The sequence below is a fragment of the Nyctereutes procyonoides genome, unplaced genomic scaffold (assembly GCF_905146905.1).
Source record: "Nyctereutes procyonoides isolate TBG_1078 unplaced genomic scaffold, NYPRO_anot_genome, whole genome shotgun sequence".
Taxonomy (NCBI): Eukaryota; Metazoa; Chordata; class Mammalia; order Carnivora; family Canidae; genus Nyctereutes; species Nyctereutes procyonoides.
Window position 1 is genome coordinate 26,968,975 of NW_026575082.1, and position 13,934 is coordinate 26,982,908.

The 13,934-nt window shown below is 38.5% G+C and overlaps 1 long non-coding RNA gene across 1 annotated transcript; it reads left to right on the forward strand.

Annotated features, from left to right (window-relative positions):
- The first annotated feature begins 965 nt into the window (after positions 1-965).
- Positions 966-4,470, forward strand: LOC129514422 (uncharacterized). Its single transcript, XR_008665441.1, has 2 exons — positions 966-1,068; positions 4,028-4,470. It is a non-coding gene; the product is annotated as an uncharacterized LOC129514422 (long non-coding RNA).
- Positions 4,471-13,934: the final 9,464 nt, after the last annotated feature.

Consider the following 13,934-nt stretch of genomic DNA (forward strand, 5'->3'; position numbering starts at 1 on the left):
TGGGCTGGATTTATAGAATAGCATTCATTTGGGCATAGTTATCATATATCTCTTGGGACTCAGTTAAACTAGAACTCAGACAAATACCAAATCCTAAAGCCTTTAGTCCATCCTAATGGTCCATAATCTCATTACCTCTTATGAAGGCTATTAATTCCCAACGCTGAAGTTGCAAAATAACTTCCCTAGAATCATCCTGGCCTTCTGCCTTTCTGTCTATTTAGAACCTGAAATGCAAAACATTTCTCTGTGATGGAAGCAAGTCAACTTATAGCATATCTTAACCTCTGTAGCAGAAGTCTGGAGGGGATTGAAACTATATTGCAGGCCTTTGTGGAGAGGGCTGTACATGGAAACCAACCATGGACTTCCAATATATGTTTTTATAGAACAAATCATATACTTGGGCATTATCTGTAGTCGAGACTAGATTGTATGGGAATGCAGTTCATTTGGGAGGAGAGCAACTGTTTTATTAACTACAGAAGTAATCAGTGGATTGGAACAAATGCTAATTATAACTTGTCTTTATACATCCTATATCAGCACTACTAAATAGTATGCGAAGAGGGTAAAAGAGTAAGTTCAGCAATACCTAGTTTTATACCAAATGTTTTTACTAACAGGGTATTCAGTACTATTCACTAGAATTTTGAGTGGTGAAGAACTCAAAGAATTCCTTTTTTTATACTTCAGATCTGGGTCATTTAGACTGTCAAGTGGAGAAAGAAAGGCTCAATATGTTGGGCCCTTCAGGGACCAAGAACTATGAAGCATGTGAAGTAAAAAGATAGTTTAAGTTTCTTCTCCAGTTTCTGTATAAATCTAAATGGCTCTTTAGTAATTAAAGCATACCCTAATTGTCCTGAAGCCGTCCAGCTGGAATAAACCTTGGCAACCTTGTGGAGATAATCAGTCCCACCCCAGTGTGAGAGAATTGAAGGAACTCATGAGGAGGCCTTCAGCCTAACACCACACTGCACTCCTTCCGGCATCCACTGAGTAGGCAACTGGGCGATCCAACAAGCACTCCTTCCTCAGGGAAGTGAAGATGAGCCCTGGATCCAGGTAAACATAGCAACGATGAATCTTAGAAATAAACAGTGGAAAAGTTGTTCAACTTGAGTCATGGCTTTCAATTTGCAGGTTCGTGCAGGAAGAGAATTAGTAGTGGCCAGAGAATGAATATGCAAACCTAAAAACGTGCCTTCAGATCAGGATGATCTTTTCTACAAGGTCCCAATTCTGCCAACAAGCAAGTTCTAGAAAAGCCGCACTGCAGTGCTGCTACCTTTAGAAGTACCAGTTCACTTACTTTCTTTTTTTATCAATTCTGTTATATTTGTACTCCTTAACTTGTCGGCGCATCTCTGTGTGTATACCAATGGCTCCAGTTGGTTTGCTTTACTGGTTTAATCTGGGAGACCTAGAATTCTATTTATTGCATTTGTTGTTAAAGACAAACCCAGAGGGGATCCCTGGGTGGCGCAGCGGTTTGGCGCCTGCCTTTGGCCCAGGGCACGATCCTGGAGACCCGGGATCGAATCCCACATCGGGCTCCCGGTGCATGGAGCCTGCTTCTCCCTCCACCTATGTCTCTGCCTCTCTCTCTCTCTCTCTCTCTCTCTCTCTCTCTGTGACTATCATAAAATAAATAAATAAAAATTAAAAAAAAAAAAAGACAAACCTAGAGCCAAAAATCAAACAAAGAAACAAAAAGCTGGCATTGCTTTAAGGGATACTGGCCGTCATATCAAACCTTTTTTTTTTTTTTAACATAACATAAGACTGTGCAGTTTTAGCATCAGGCTTGGTAATTACATGAGTGCCATCTTAATTAAACCAACTAATGTTCTCTCAGTGCCTATTAGAGCCTATAAAGCTAGGAAGCCTAAATTTATTGTGCTCTCCTAGGAAGGAAGATCACATAACTCAGAAGTGTACGTTGCATTTTGGTTTGATGTTTATGGTGGCCGGGAGTATCAACCTTGGCTCCAAATACCTAAGGTGAATTAGAACAGACTTCAGTTTGTGGTGATAATTTGGGACAAATTAAATAGAACAATCTTATGTGACAATGTCTAAGAAGCTAATGCAAACAGCAATCATAGATTTGGGAAGTAAGTAAACTCAACAACAAGAATATCTGTTAGTAATAAGAATGATACTCATAAATGGTGGTCTCTGAGTTGATGACCTAAGTAACTTTATGCCAAGGCAATTAAAGCTTAGCTGTAATGTTGCTGAGCCAAATTGCCCCAAATAAATATGGATCACACACCTTTAAGAGCACTGCACCCATCGGTTCCTCAATAGAAAGGTTTTATATAAGTTACATGAAGAAGGAATAAAATCATGAGATAGTCACTGAAATATTTATATCTTGCTCTGTCCCAAGAGCTGTTACACGCTTATATTTTGTCAGACTGCTGTTAAGAAAAGAGAGGACATTCCCATCTCAGGGCCCCATTTAAGAAATGAGATGGGATTGGATGTCATCACTCTCCATCAGTCAAGTATAAAAAAGAGAGGTTGGTTTTCCCATTCCTAGAGAAATGAGATTAGAAGGTACCTGTCTCGTCTCCGTCAACCCCCTATGGGTTTAACTTTTTTGATAGAAATCAAAGAAAGAAGCCTCCTCCTAAAAGAAATATGGCTAAAAATTCAATGGGCGAAATATGTGAATAATACCTAATATTATCTAGAGAAGAAACTAAAAAGAACTTATAGAAAATCCTTTTTGGCTCATCTTGGAGCTCTTAAGTGTTCCCTTAATGCTTATAAAACACGCAGATTAATTAAGGCAGAGCCTAGAAAGGAGAAGGGACTCTCCCCTGATCTTTAGCCAAGAACGCTCTTTAAATACTTCCCAACCATCTGGCAAGGTAGCATGATATCATCATCATTTCACAAACAAGGAAACTGAGACTGAGAAATATCAGCCACCTTTCACTATCACCCTGCAGGGAGGTAGTAAATGGGAAGCCTTGTGTGCTGGCTGCATCCTGTGCTTTTTCAAATAGAAGAGTGAGAATGGCTAGATAATCGCAAAAGATGTGAGAGTAAAAATCACGTATTGGTTAAATAAAATAGATGATTTGAAAACTGGAGAGAAAGTGACTTCTATGTCGCTGCTATAAACCCCAGCCACCCCTACCCTTCCCCCACTGGCAGAGGAGAGGCATTTGGCTCTTCAGAGAAATGAGATCTCTTTGGACTAGAGATGAAGCTCCCTGGGGTTATTTCCTTACCCTATTGTAAATTAAGGTGGTGGTACCTCCTGAGAATAGGGTATGCAATGATAAATGCCTGGTGGAATTGCTGAAATAAATATGAAGCTACTTCATTTTCTGGATTTGGACTTGTGTGGGTTCCAAGAGCCAAGTTCTTTTTGACTGCAAACCTGTTAGGCTTTGGTGAGTTGAACCTTTTAATCTCTGATACTAACAAAGATCTGCACATTTTAGAAAACTTTTTTTGGAATCAACCCTACAAATACTTTTGGAGCCAGACAGCATAATTACTCTCATTTTTTTAGTCAACAGTGCCTGATTATTGAGCAACAACAAAAATGTCATATCGCAAATCTTCTGTCCAGCCTGCAGTGGTTTCGAATTATTTATACATTATAAAAACTTAGGGCACTTTCATAGGGCAAAGATCACCCCTTATGCATTTTCAAAATAATATCCCAAAGTTTAGGAAGACAGTTTTTAGAAAGGGGCTCGAACAACAAGAGATAATGTCAAGGCAGTTTATTGGAGGCAACAGTAGCCTCCAAGGTGGAGGACAGTCCTTGGAGGACAGTCACTCCAAGGTGACTACTTTAATTGACTATATGCATTTGGGTGTTTGGGTTTTCTGAAATTTTTTTTTCTGAAATTTTTATATAAATAGTTTAAGAATTCTTCTCCCAGTGAAACTTTCTTCAAAGAAAACAATGGCTTAAAGTATTATTAGTTTCAATAGTAATTTTCCATTTTGCCTTCTTTAAAAAAGAATTTATTTATTTATTTCTTTGAGACAGAGAGAGCAAACACAGACGCAGAGGCAGAGGGAAAAGCAGACCCCGCTGAGCCGAGAGCCCCACATGGGGCTCGATCCCAGCACCTGGAGACCATGACCTGAGCCAAAAACAGATGCTTCACAGACTGAGCCACCCAAGGACCCCTCCCATTTTGATTGTGTATTATTAGAGTTCACCACCTTGAGTTTTTCCTTCCATTTGAGATGTCCATTATAGTAAAGGACACAAATCTCAGGTGGCTGGCCAGAGGGATTTTAGCATTTGTATGTATACTTCTGTGCAACCAAGACCAAGATCAAGATACGGAATGTTTCAAGCTTCCCACAGGCTTCCCCATGTTTCCTACCAGTCTATACCCCCACCCCGGGATGACCACCGAACTGACTTCTAATTACAATAGATTGGTTCAGAAATTTTGAATTTCATATAAATGTAATCATACAGCTTTGCTCTGATGTATCTTTTTTTCCTACTTAACATCATGTCAATGGCATTCATTCATGTTATTGTATGTAACAGTATTTCTTTTCTTTTTATTACTTTTAATATTCTGTTTTATAGCCAGAACTAGGTTTGCTAAATTATTCTATTGTTGGTGGATACTTGGGTTGTTTACAGTTTGGGACTGCTATGGATAAAGCTGGTCTAGGCACTCTTGCTAGACCTAGGTTTGCTGAATTATTCTACTGTTGGATGTTTGAGTTATTAACAGTTTTGGGGCTGTTGTGGATAAAGCTGGTCTAGGCATTCTTGCATGTGCCTCTGGCAGGAACTAAGCACTCATTTCTATTAGATATGTTGCCAGGAGAAAAATTGCTGGGTCTTACTTATGTTTAACTTTCATAAATGCTGCCAAAAAGTTTTCCAAAGTATTTGTACCAATTTAGACTCTTGTGTCTCTTAAATGACATAAAATGAAAGACCATTTGAGCTACTTACCTTCCTATATTCATCACTATTCCTTTACATAAGCTGTTTAGGTTTGTTTTTGAGGGAAGTTCAGAGATCTTAAAACAAGATTACTGCCGTGTTATTTTCTTCTTGGCTTTCTTATACTATTTCTAATCCATCAGATTTATAAAGTCTGTATCTTGTTATTTTGTCCAGAGATACAAGGTGGTTCCTTTAATGGAGCTTCACCCCTGATATTCTGTGTCCTGTGTTCCCACCTGGGGCGAATCACTGGCAAGAAAGTGGGCCACGCTCTTCTCTCTCATCTACTGCATGTGTGGATAAGACCCTGACCAGCAGCAGAGGTGGGAGGGGGGTGTGACTTACCATGTGTGTGAGCAGACATGGGATTCGGGAGGTTTGGTAAAGGCAGTACGATATCATTAACAGCATTTCACAAAACTCAGAGAAGTAAAGTGACAAACTCAATTCCAAATCCCGTGCTCACCGGTACCTTAGCCTTCATCTTCTCACTGCTTAGGATTTCGTCATTAACTTGCCCAGATGATTACCCTTTGATCAGGCCAAGGTTCTTGTTCTTAGTCAAGAAAACAAAATATCACTGGTGGCTCTTCCCAGCTGTATGTTTTAGTGATTCCAGATGTGAAAATCAAAGAAATGCTGGCAACAATGCATTGTCCAAATAAAAAGGAAATGAAATGTGCAGACTGTTTTCTAAACATTTCAAAGACCCTGGAAATCCAGCCAACACCAAAATCAATATTTGCATTTTAATCTTTGTTAATTTAAACTATTAGAGCCTGTATCAAAGATAAAAGCCATTTGAAGTTGAATTTCCTTATTTTCTCCCATTATTGTTTTTGTTCTTACTACTTTTTTTTTTTTTGTAAAACACTGGAGGAAGCAGATATTTGATTTAAATCTTTCATTTTCAAAATAAATATCCTTCTTTTCTGGGAACATAAATCAGGAATCCTGAAATGGGAGTTCTGTTTATGTTATCTTATTATGTATGGCTTAACGGTTCTTTAATTTTTGTTTTTAACATAATGAACCTAAACTAAAATCAATTAGCGCTACTTTCATATATGTGTCCCGGCTGTAACTATTCACTAACAAAATAACACTATAATAATTAGAAGAATGTTATAATACAATTTAAAATTTTTTACCTCATTACAAAATAATAGTAATGGTAATAACGTTGTATGGTGTAATCATAGCAATAGCCCATGTTAGTTTATAATTTGGCTCTGTGACCATTTCACCCAACCAGAATATGAGACTGGAAAATTAAGAGGAGATAAAGAGGCACTATGTAGGCTAACTAGATATTTCAAAAGTCCTAACAATATGTGCTTATTAAAATTAATAAACAATTTTTTCAGTTTTATGGAGATGCAATTGATATACATCACTGTATGCATTTAAGGTGGACAGAATAATGGTTTGACTTCCATATATTGTGAAACGATGACCACAGTAAGTTTAGTTACCATCCTCATATGCCTGTTAAAGATCACCTCAGTCTTCCTGCGGGGCCTAGTTACTCTCACTTTATGCATAGTCCTAACCAACTACTCAATTGGCTTTCAAACTCAGAGCAGAAGAAAAATCAAAGATTAGTGAGAGATTAAAATAGTGCCATAGAAAAGCATAGGAATGGCAGTACAAAAAAAATGATAGCTATCAGCCAAAAAAATAATAATTCTAAAAAGTAAAAGGGCGATAGTGATCACTTTATTATTCTTACTAAAGCATGACTAGCTGCAGCCCTTTTGTTTAAGGGGAACCACTTACCTGCCTTAGCTACTTTTTTTTTTTTTTTTTTTTTTTTACTCACTAGTGGTTGCAGTGATGGGCTGTAGGTGACCTGAAAATCTCTTGCTTGGGTTGCATCCTATGGACCCTTTCAGCCCTCGGATTTCTCTGGTGTTGCCACAGGAACACCACAAAGAGCCATTCTAGTGCGTAAGCAACTCTCCAGGAGGACACTTTTGACCTACAGGGCAGAGTCAATGGATAAATAGCCCCCTCTTCTGTCCCTTGGGTGGATAATGCTGAACCTTCACCCTCAGAAGGTCTCAAAAGCCAAGGGGAGTCCCAGTTGCCCACTGTGTGAGCAACATGAGAATGACCCAATGGACTGACTCTCTTTACATCCCAATTCCATTCTTCCCAGTCCCTGGCCTCTGTGTCTTGCAAAATTTTCCCCCAAATGAATGATGTGTATGTAAGTGCTTGTCTCAGGCTCTGTTTTTCCTACAGAACCTACAGTAAGACAGTTGATATCTAGAAACAACTCTAAAAAGCAGACTCTCAGCAAGGTATTCAAGAACTCCATCATTTGATTTCTACCTGACAATTGGCTTTGTCACACAGCCCACAAGATACAGCAGACCTGCTGATGCCAGAGGTGTCCATGGTGATTGGATGCCATTCCCAACAGAAGAGTCGTGGCAGAGACAGCTAGGAGTTTAGGGCAAGTCTGGGTCTTATGCGGCAGAAAATTACTCACTTTTAGCAAAGCAGCTTCTAGCCTACTGAAGACCGGGCTTCTACCATGGGACAGTAAGTGACTAACCTGAGTCTACATGATTCCATTAGATCTTCCAAGTCATAAAACCAGACAGATGCCCCAATAACCCATTACTTGATGGAAGTGGTACCTGTGCTAGTTGGGCCCCAGCAGATCTGCAAGGTACAACAAACTGATAAACTGGTCATGCTTCCCCTATGTCATCTCTCTTGGTTGTACTACTGTCTATCCCTCACCTTACACTTTGGCCTCATGGAGGTATAGAGCACCCAACCAACAGAAGAGAGAAAGCCTCGGGCCTGCAACGGAGATGGGTCAGACTTGTGCGTTGGTACTAGATAATAATACTCTGCGGTCCCAAAGAAGGCCCTGAAATGGTGGTGAGGGTAAGTCCTCTCACTTGGCCAATCTGTGAGCAGAGAAATTCAGTCTCTGAATGAGGAGTATGAGTTTAGGTGGACAGCAGTCTTACCAACTCCTTCTCCCTATGCCCTCCATGTAAATTATGGGTTACTTGCTACGTGGCAGGCATTATTTTACTCAATTTTTATACTAAACTCTGTAAATCAGGTATTATTTTGATATATGCATTTTGCTCTTAAGTAACTAGGATAGGTTAAGTTATTTGCTTAAGTATAGCTGTTCAGTGCATTGTGTACTGTGAACTCCGTAGTCCATGTTCTTTCTACTGTATTGCATTAACTATAAGGTATAAGAGCATATATTATGGTTTCCAAAATGATGATTCTAAGCTAAGAAAGGTTAAAATTCACTTAGTATACTGCTCAGGAACATTAGGAGATACACACCACACTTGAGAACACCAAATCCAAGCTGGTTTTCATCTAGACCAGTAGTTTGCAGATGAAATTCCAGGGAGCTCCAGGATTGCATGATTGTACCAAGTATATTATGGGTGTGAAGCAGTCTTAACAGGGGCAATTTGGGCCTCCTTATCTCCTTTAATAGTATTATCATTTTTCCATTCTAAATGTGGAGGTTCTACATAAAATTACGTTTGAAAAAAAGAATTCACTACTATAGCAATAAAATTGGAAAGCTTCATATATAACATACTGGAGTCCTCCATGCTTTGGAGGTAACTCACATGTTAGTTCTTTGAAATACCAACAATTTCTAGTCCAACAATGTGCAAATTTTAGTCCAACGAGTCAGAGATACCTGGCTAACGGTATCTCTGCCATTACGTGTTAACTTCAAGTCAGCTGGGCTATCATATTATAATAATGTTCTTATCTAGTCATATAAATACACATTCTTTGAAATAACTCTACACCTGTGTCCAGGCTTGGGCCTGGTTTTCCATGGTTGTGGGAGTGAAAAGGTTCAGACAAAAAATGTTTTTAATTGGCATAAGCCTAGAGCCCCACCTGCCCTTCCCCGTCTGCAGTGAGATGTGCTTGGCAGAGGTACCCTGTGGCACTGAACTATGCTGGAGAGATGGGATTTGATTGGTCTCTAGGCCTACAGTGTACAGAAAACACTTGGGCAAGTGGAGACAGGAAGATCTTCGAGGTTTGGGGGTGGTTAGTTGGAGGCAATGCACTGCATGCAGAATGTGTCTAAGTGTCAAAGTTAGCGCTGAGCAGTGGCAAAGGATGCCTACAAAATAGAAACTCCGTTTCCTAAGCCTCAGACCAGCCTAATGAATTCATTTGGGGGCCAAGTAGTTGGAACGTCCTTAGTGTTGTAGGAAGGCAGACTCCAAGGTCAGAATGAGTTGCATCAGGCTTCAGGCTTACTGATTCTTTGGAAACATTATAAGAGCCCATAGCTTAACAATAAGAACAAGCAAAGTTTTCAGGTTTTATCCAGGCTAGATTTTTTTCTAAGGTCATCTTTTTATATTTCTTTCCCCTTTTCCTGTTTAGGTCACTGCTTTTCTCCAAACCAAGTGAGCTCCTCTTGGATAATTTGCCTTCTGATAAAATCAGTTCACCTTCCACGGGCTTCTTGCAGCCAATTATGCTATTTTTTTTTAACACTCCAAATTAAAATTTTTCAAGATGTGCTGTGAGTATGAAGGAATAAATCCTGTCGTTGAACAAAAGCTTCAAATTAAGGGGAAAAAATCTGCCTAAAACACAATATGAGCAGAAACAACAAAAATTCCATCCTCCCTCCTTGAGAGCCTAGCCTCTTCCCCCACAACTGAGACAAAGGCCACAAAGCCACGTAGGCAGTGGCCACTCTCCACATCCAGTCCCCGTCCCCAAGCTCCAGAATGTCCTGTACATTGGGGTCTTCGAGGACTGGGGGTAGGAAATACCAAGAATTGAGGAGGAATTAATTTGGACAACTAGGGTTTACTCTCAAAAGGGAAGCAATAAAGTTAGCTCCAAGTGCACAGGCCCTCAATAGGCAGCATACAGGAAGGAGTTTGGGTAGCAAGACAGAGGGGCTGCAAGTAGCTTGTACGTCATGCAGGTTAGGGTGTAAAGAACTGAGGTCTGCGCAGAAAGGAACGTTGAGCACCCAGGAGCCTAGGTGAAGAAGTCAGTGCCTTCCGAATCCCCATGTGCGATCCCCATATCCCTTGCCAGCGCTCCTCAATCTCTGCATCCTCTTGAAATGCAGATTCTGATTCCCGGAGTCTGGCATGAGGCCTGAGAGTCTGCATTTCTGACTTGCTCCCGACTAGATGCTGCAGTCACAAGTTCATACAACCCCTGTTCCTATTCCCCTCAATGTTCTCCAGAACAATGATCAGAGAAACAATTATAAAAGGTACAAGTTGTTTAAAAAGATGTAATACCCCAGGGTATCAGCCAGTGTTGTCTAGACAAACAGAACCAATGGAACCGATCTCTAGATATACTGAGAATCGAGAAAGAGAGAGAGAGAGAGAGAGAGAGAGATTTCAGGTAGTGCTCGCACCGCTGTGGGGACCGTCAAGGCTGCAGTCTACAGGGGCAGGCTGGAAATGCAGTCAATGTGCAGTCTGAACGCAGAGTTCCTCCTCCAGGAAACCTGTGTTACTCCTAAGGAGCTCCCCTGATTCTATGAGGCCTACCCACATTATCAAGGGTAATGTGCTTTATTTAAAGTCAACTAATTATAAATATTAATCACATCTACAAATACCTTGACACCAACAGCCAGATTAGTGTTCAAACAAACACGTGGGTGCCATGGTCTAACAGAGCTGACACCTACAGCTAACCGTCACTCATACTATATAATTTTCAGCAAATTTACTTTGTTCCGTCTTACCATGTCTGATCAATAGCTGCCCTGCAGTCCGTTATATGTATGCACCACCATCACATAAGTAGTCTTTTATTGCTGGATATTTTACTCTTCACTATTACAAAAGTACTGCAATGAACATTCTTGAGAAAAAAGCCTTTAAGTCCAAGTATGAATGTATCTGCCGAATATATATTTAGACTTGGAAATATTGGTCAAGGGGTATGTAAAGTTTTACTTTACTTTTTCTTTTTTCTAAGATTTTATTTATTTATTCATGAGAGACACACAGAAAGAGAGGCAGAGACCCAGGCAGAGGGAGAAGCAGGCTCCATGCAGGGAGCCTGACGTGGGACTTGATCCCGGGACTCTGGGGTCACACCCTGGGCTGAAGGCGGCACTAAACCGATGAGCCACCCGGGCCGCCCTAAATTTTCCTTTTCATAGAAATTGGCAAATTGTTCTAAAAGGTAGACTTTGCTGATTTATACACTCAGTAGAAATGGGCAGACATTTCTGTTTCCACACATTCTCAATGACACATCATATTACATGATATTTTCAATTCTGCATTAATATGTGAAAAACAAGGTCTCATTCAAGTTTTATTTTGTGGAATATCACTTTTTTCTTGTGGTTAGAGGCTATTTGCATTTTTTCCTATATCTAGAGTCTATTTGCTGTGGTTTTAAGCATTTTTATTTTTGATTTAAATTCAATATGCCTTCTGAATATCTGTCATTTTCTTATATATACAATACAAACGTATCTTGTTCTATTGTGCTATTTGTCTTTTAACTTCACTTATGGCGTTTTAAAACACGCAGATATTTTAACTTTATGCAAAACTATTAGTCTTTAATTTTTTTAGCTTTTGGGTGTTGTGTCTTGTTCTACAGACTTTTTCCTCCAAGCTAATATAAATTCCCTTATATTTTCTTCTACACTTGTGTGGCATCTCATTTTGTGTTAGAGTCTTTGAACCATTCTGTTTACTTTGGTGTGAAAAGTGTAATAGAGATGAACTGCCTGTCCTCTCTCTTCTGGATCCTGGGTTATTCAAAATCCATTTGTTTGATAATCTATTTTTTAATCACATACTGAATTCCACTATGTATATGCTCTACTTATGAAATATCTATCCTGGAAATTCAATTACATAATATTTATTACTATTTTTCTATAACATATCTAATACCCCTGATAGAAGGGCTAGCCCCCCTCACTCTATTTACATTTTGAAGCTTTTCTAGCTAGTCCTGTAAGTTAGAATTTAGTGTCAAAAAGTTAATGTTGGTATTTTGATTGGCAATGAATTTAAAGTTTTGAATTAATTAAGGGAGAATGTCCATTTTATGCATTTTCAACAGGACGATATCACCCTAAAGAGAAAAAAAAAATGGTTCTTGGAGGTGAAAAACTTACTCTTTAAAAAAAGAAAAAAACGGGATCCCTGGGTGGCACAGCGGTTTAGCGCCTGCCTTTGGCCCAGGGCGCGATCATGGAGACCCGGGATCGAATCCCACGTCGGGCTCCCGGTGTATGGAGCCTGCTTCTCCCTCTGCTTATGTCTCTGCCTCTCTTTCTCTCACTGTGTGCCTATCATAAATAAATTAAAAAAAAAAAAAGAAAAAAACTTGCGTTCCAAAGCACAGATATATATGCACAATACATAACAAGATATTAGTTTATTGGTGATATTAAAATTTAATGGGAGAGGACAATTAAGAAAAAAGAAATATCTGAAAAGGAGGGCTATAATGAAAGAATTGAGAAACACCATTTATCTACATAAAGTTGATCATTCTTCTCTAAGAACAAGTCAGTTCTTGATATGCATTTAAATGTTTTAGGCTTCACAGTAGAATTTAAAAATTTTCTTCAAATAGATCTGAATATTTATTTCTAGGTGCTTTCTCTTTTTTTTTCATAAATCTACACTGAAGACAATAAGTAAATTTTGCATATTAATCCTTATACACCCAATCTACTGAATTCCTAATTGTAGTAGTGTTAGAGTCATTTCCTCTCATTTTCTAGTATTAATATAATCTGCAAATAATGAAAAGTTGGCATCATCCTTTCTAACTTCAATGCTTCTGATCATTCTATTTAGGTTAAGGACATTGCTAGTACTTCCAGAAAAATGTAACTAATACCAGTCATGATAAACATCCTTAGGGTGAATATGAATTTAATAGGACTTTTTCTAGTATTTCACCATTAAGCCCATGATAATTCTATGTCACAATTAGGGATTTATTAATCCATTTATATTTTTAAAGAATTTCATCAAATGCTTCTTTGACATTTACAGAGATGATCAAATGATTACTCTCCTCAAATCTGTTAATATATACATGTTAAGTTCCATATCTTGAACCATCCCTGCATTCCTGGTATGAACTGGTAGTGGTTATAATTTTCTTGTAATATGTTATTGTGTAATATTGACTTGTAATACATGACTTTAATTTATTTAACAATACTTTTGATTTTTGCAACAATAATATAGATGAGATTTTGAAATTTAATTTTACCAACCCATTCAATTTTGTCAGGTTTTAGTAATAATGACTTCATAAACTTTCCCTTTTTTCTCCTCTATGCTCACATTCTTAAATAGAATGAGAGTTTCTTAGTTCTTATAGACTTCATAGATTGAACATTGAGGTTGTATGGATCACGCATTTTTCATTGTGGATTATGATTTTTTGACAACTTTTTTGCTTTATTTAACTTTCTTTTCCCAGATATGTTTTGGTTATTTACCCCTTACTTCCCAGGTTTGTAATTATTTCTACAGAGGTGAGTATTCTTCTAAAATTATTTTCAGGTTCTCTGTATCTATGCTTATTTCCTCTATTGTGACATATGATTTTGTGGATTTGCATTTTCTACCCCTCTCCACTTATGCACCATTTTTGTTCTCTCCCCCTCACCCCTGCAGCCACAGGCTCTTACTTTACTTCTCACTCTCACTCTCCAGTTACTAGTTTTATTTTTTGTTTGTTTCCTGTTTTATGATTCATTTGTCTGCTTTCATATTTATATTCTTTCTCTCTTTCCTATGTTTATTTTGTTGTGTTTTACCCCAACTTTTAAAATTTGATACTCCATTCATTTTGTGTGTGTGTGTGTGTGTGTGTGTGTGTGTGTGTGTGTGGAAAGAACATTTACTTTTGTGGGTGAAAGAGAATTTTTAAAAGGCAGCATGAAATGGATTTCCTGCAGTGTTCTTTGGAA